We start from the raw sequence: 5,506 nt of genomic DNA, 5'->3' as shown, positions 1-5,506 counted from the left end.
CACTTGGGCTATATGTGCAACCTTATAATTATGTATCGCAAAAATAACCGAAGGAGCTCAACTTTACTGTCATTACCAAATTGTATCTCATAACCAATCCGGTCCATCAACCATATCAACATAGGATCAAAGCGGCATTCACTACATCTATCGTAGTTATACCCATCAATGGTCACGTATATCGATACAACTAAACGACATGGATCATGAAGTGGATGTGTAGTATGGAAATTTCATGTTATGTGACCTCAACATGTCTATTTCCATTTGGTCCTCCTTAAACCTTAGTGAGATCAAACCATATACTAGAAAAAACAGAGTCTAAATAAACCAAAACTTAATTTCTGCAGAAAACCTCAATAATCATAAATAAACCAAATATGTCTATAACATAAAAGCACTAAAAATAGCAAAACAACAAACTCCCACTAGAACTGAATATCCTGAGCTGAAATAACACCCATATGAGCAGTGTGCTCGTGAAACACTTTGGGTGGTAGTCCCTTAGTAAGCGGATCCGCAATCATGGAGTTTGTTCCGATGTGCTCGATAGACAACTGTCTACTCTGAATTCTTTCTTTCACAACCAGGAACTTGATGTCGATGTGTTTCGACTTCGTGGAGCTCCTGTTGTTGTTGGAGTATAGTACAGCGGATTTGTTGTCACAATATAACTTGAGTGGTCTATCAACACCATCTATTATGCGCAGCCCAGTGACAAAATTCCGCAACCATATCCCCTGATTGGACGCCTCATAACAAGCTACAAATTCTGCTGCCATGGTAGAAGATGCTATAAGAGACTGTTTAGCACTCTTCCAGGAGATAGCACCTCCAGCCAACAAATAAATATAGCCTGATGTAGATTTCATACTGTCTTGGCATCCAGCAAAATCAGAGTCAGTATACCCGATGATCTCGATCTGATCTGACCTCCGATATGTGAGCATGTAGTCTTTTGTTCTTTGTAAGTACCGCAGGACCCGTTTAGCTGCTTTCCAATGGTCCATCCCTGGGTTGCTTAAATATCTGCCTAACATCCCTGTAATGTACGCAATATCCGGACGCGTACAAACCTGAGCATACATTAGACTTCCTACTGCCGAAGCGTAGGGAATCGTCTGCATTTCCTTTTCTTCAAAATCATTCTTAGGGCACTGATTGAGACTGAATTTGTCTCCCTTAGCCACAGGAGTATCACCTGGTTTACATTCCTGCATGCCATATCTTTTTAGAACCTTTTCGATATAGCTCTTTTGTGATAATCCAAGAATCCCCCGAGAGCGATCTCGAGATATCTGGATTCCTAATACAAAAGAGGCGTCACCAAGATCTTTCATCTCAAAATTCTTAGCTAGAAATCTCTTGGTTTCGTGCAATAAGCCTATATCGTTGCTGGCAAGCAAAATGTCATCAACATATAAAACCAGAAAAATACACTTACTCCCACAGAACTTATGGTATATACATTCATCCACCAAATTCATTTCAAAACCGAACGAAATAATCACTTGGTGAAATTTGAAATACCATTGTCGAGATGCTTGTTTGAGTCCATAGATGGATTTTTTAAGTTTGCAGACCAAATCATTTGCGTCTTTGGACACATAATTTTCTGGTTGCACCATATAGATTGTTTCCTCGATGTCACCATTAAGGAACGCAATCTTCACATCCATCTGATGTAACTCAAGATCAAAATGCGCCACTAATGCCATTATAATTCTAAAAGAGTCTTTCGTGGAAACCGGAGAGAAAGTCTCTTTATAGTCGATGCCTTCTTTCTGTGTGAAACCTTTTGCAACAAGACGAGCTTTGTACCTTTCCACATCACCTTTCGAATCCCTTTTGGTCTTAAATATCCATTTGCAACCAATGGGTTTCGCACCTTCTGGTAATGGTACAAGGTCCCAAACGTCATTATCCTTCATAGATTTCATCTCTTCATTCATGGCATCGATCCACATTTGAGAATCAGAACTTTTCATGGCTTGAAGGAAGTTGATAGGATCATCTTCGTTCACTCCAATGTCATCCTCATGTTCTTGAAGAAATACAACATAATAATCTGGTATTGCACTTCTTCTTTCTCTGGTGGATCTTCTTAATGGCATATGTTCTTGAGGTGGTAGAGTTTGTTCTTCTGGAACAATTTGTTGCGCAAGGGGTTCCCTAATATTGTCTTGAATTGAGTCTTGAACAATGTCAGGAGTAAAGTCCTGATCATTGTCAATGTCACCTATGGGAATATTAACATATTCCTCTTCCAAGACAAATTTTCTTACCGTATCTCCCCTTGCAAACTCGACATCCTCAAAGAATTGAGCATTTCCTGTCTCGAAAATTGACCTAATTGTGGGATCATAAAACTTGTACCCCCGGGATCTCTCAGCGTATCCAACAAAATAGCAGCTCACAGTCTTTGAGTCCAGTTTCTTTTCATTAGGCTTATAAGGCCTTGCCTCAACTGGACATCCCCAAACGTGCATATGTTTTAGACTAGGCTTTTTTGCCCGTCCAAAGTTCGTAAGGTGTTTTGCTCGCTGCCTTAGTTGGTACCCTGTTAAGGATATATGCTGCAGTCTTTAATGCTTCTCCCCAGAGCGATTCAGGTAAAGTAGAATGACAAATCATACTTCTTACCATGTCTTTAAGCGTTCTGTTTCGTCTTTCAGCAACACCGTTCATAGTGGGCGAACCCGGCATAGTGTACTGTGGGACGATACCGCATTCCTCTAGGAATTTAGCAAACGGTCCTGGACGTTGTTCACCTGAACCATCATATCTACCGTAGTACTCACCACCACGATCAGATCTGACGGTTTTAATTCTTTTACTGAGTTGATTTTCAACTTCAGCTTTGAACTTCTTGAACACGTCTAGTGACTGTGACTTTTCATGAATGAGATATATGTAGCCATATCTTGAAAAATCGTCTATGAACGTTATAAAATATTGCTGACCATTCCAAGCAGATGTTGGAAAAGGTCCACAAATGTCTGTATGAATAAGTTCTAAGACGTCCAAAGTCCTGTTGGCTTCAAATCTCCTTTTATTGGTTTGTTTTCCTTTTATGCAATTTACACAGATGTTGAAATCCGTGAAATCTAAGGGATCTAGAATTTCGCATGACACAAGTCTCTCTATTCTCCTTTGAGAGATGTGACCTAATCGTTTGTGCCATAACGCGCCCGAATTCTCGCTAGTTAATTTTCTCTTTACACCTCGAGTACTTAAATGCAAGGATTCATTAAATGAAACATTTATCTCAACGGAATATAGATTATCGTATCCTGATAAAGAACCAGAACCAACCATATTTGAACTGTGAAACAAACTAAATTTTCCATTCTCAAATGAACAAGAATAACCACATTTGTCCAAACAAGAAACAGAAATCAAGTTCCGTCTAAAAGACGGTACCACAAAAGTTTCATCAAGATCCAAATAAAATCCAGTCTTTAACAATAATCTAAATTTTCCAATTGCTTCAACTTCAACCTTCTTGCCATCGCCCACATAGATGTATCTTTCAGCATCATTTGGCTTTCGGCAATGGAGGCAACCCTGCATAGACACACTGATGTGAGTGGTTGCACCAGAATCCATCCACCAGGTGTCCTTAGGTACCGAAGCTAAATTAACCTCAGAACAAACCAAATTAAGAAGCATACCTTTCTTAGCACGCCAAGCGTGATAATTAGCACAATGCTTCTTTACATGCCCTTCAGCTCGACAGAAGAAGCAACCAGTCTCCTCAGGGTTATCTGGTTGCTTTTGATGTTTCTTCTGAGGTGCTGTATTCGCAGCTTCCTTATCCTTCTTTCTTTTCTTTCCCTTGTCCCCGCTCTTAGAGGTTGAGGCTAGGTGAGCACTTTCTGTCTTATCTTGCTGCAACCTTTCCTCTTCCTGAACACAATATGAGATGAGCTCATTAAGAGACCAAGTCTCTTTCTGACAATTGTAGCTCACCTTAAACTGGCTAAATTGTGTTGGAAGAGATATCAGAACTAGATGCACTAGCAAGTCCTCAGAGAGTTCAAGCTTAAGTGCTTTCAGCTTTGAAGCAAGATGAGACATCTCTAGTATGCACTCCCTGATATTGCCTTTACCCTTATACTTCATTGAAATCAGACTTGTCAAGAGCGTACCAATTTCAGACTTTTCGTTCTTGACAAACCTTTTCTCAATATCAACAAGGAACGCCATAGCGGTTTTGATACTATCGGACATTGTGCCCCTGAATGCTTCTGGAATGGCCTTCTTCATAATCATCATGCACATGCGATTCGATCTCTCCCACTTTTCCATCTCCCTCTTGTCATCAGAGGTACTCTGGTCCGTAAGTGCCGGAGGAGCTTCAGTTCGTATCGCCAGGTCAAGATCCATGACCCCGAGAACAATCAGCAAGTTCTCCTTCCATGACTTGAAGTTAGAGCCATTCAGCAAAGGAATTGAATTGATGTTGGCAGAAATATTTCCAGGAGTCGTAACTGATACAAAGAACAATAAACAAATAAACAAACAAGCTCAGATAAAACCTAATCCGAAACTCAAAAATTCAAATTCAAATATGGTAAAACCCATCTCAAGATACCGTGCACTCCATCAATATTATGTCTTTGGACAAGAATAATGACTTGTAAGTGATATCTTGGTGCACTAATCAAATACTAATAATAATGAACATATCAAATAATAAATCTTCCTTTGGGCCGATCTACTATTCACATGTAAAATCAAAGAATCATCACGTATTTATTAGCGCAAACATACATGCAATCAAGTTAAACATTTACCTTCCTTTGGGCCGATAAATATTCACAATAATTACAAGTACAAAACCTTTTATATTTTAAAATAAATAAATTTCCACAAGAGAGGCCACTTTGGTGACATGTTGCTTCAATTAACTTATTTTAAAATATATATACTAAATAATACCAATATTTGAATTTAATTTTTTTTTTTTTATGGGCTGAACCCACCACTTTAAATAAATAAAGGCCCATTAGGCATTAATCTGAAAAATCTAGGGCAATCAGGCAGCTATCCTTTTAACCACACGGCCGTCTCTGCCTATTGCCGTTGATCTGAACTGCTTATGCGATTAAAATTGATGATATACCCAAAACTGATAAACATGAATCTGGTGTATATATGTATATTCAATAGAAACTGATATCAAACCTTACGAATAAGACAAAAGAAAAAAAAAATAGCTTGATGAAACCATAATCGCATGACCAAACAAAAGAAAATTCAATACAGTCTCTAATGAATAAACAGAATACTTTATGCACGATTTTCTAGAGAAGACACAAGGGCACAAAACTCCATAATAAGAAGATATACACAAACCTTATTGATCAAAAAAGCAAATCCGAAGACAAGCAACCTTTTTTTTTTTTTTTTTTTTTTCTTTCGAGAATCATAACAAACCGAAAAGAAAAAAAAATGTATCCCAAACATACCAAACGCAGGTTACTGGACATAATAAAAGCCA

The 5,506-nt window shown here is 38.5% G+C and overlaps 1 pseudogene; it reads right to left on the bottom strand.

Moving 5' to 3' along the window:
• Positions 1–428: 428 nt before the first annotated feature.
• LOC149392681 (secreted RxLR effector protein 161 pseudogene) lies at positions 429–1,127 on the bottom strand (annotated as a pseudogene).
• Between the last annotated feature and the right edge of the window lie 4,379 nt (positions 1,128–5,506).

The sequence above is a fragment of the Urtica dioica genome, chromosome 6 (assembly GCF_054948205.1).
Source record: "Urtica dioica subsp. dioica isolate 48M chromosome 6, U.dioica_male_clone48M_v1_H2, whole genome shotgun sequence".
NCBI classification, from domain to species: domain Eukaryota; kingdom Viridiplantae; phylum Streptophyta; class Magnoliopsida; order Rosales; family Urticaceae; genus Urtica; species Urtica dioica.
This window is presented reverse-complemented; position numbering and strand designations above follow the sequence as displayed.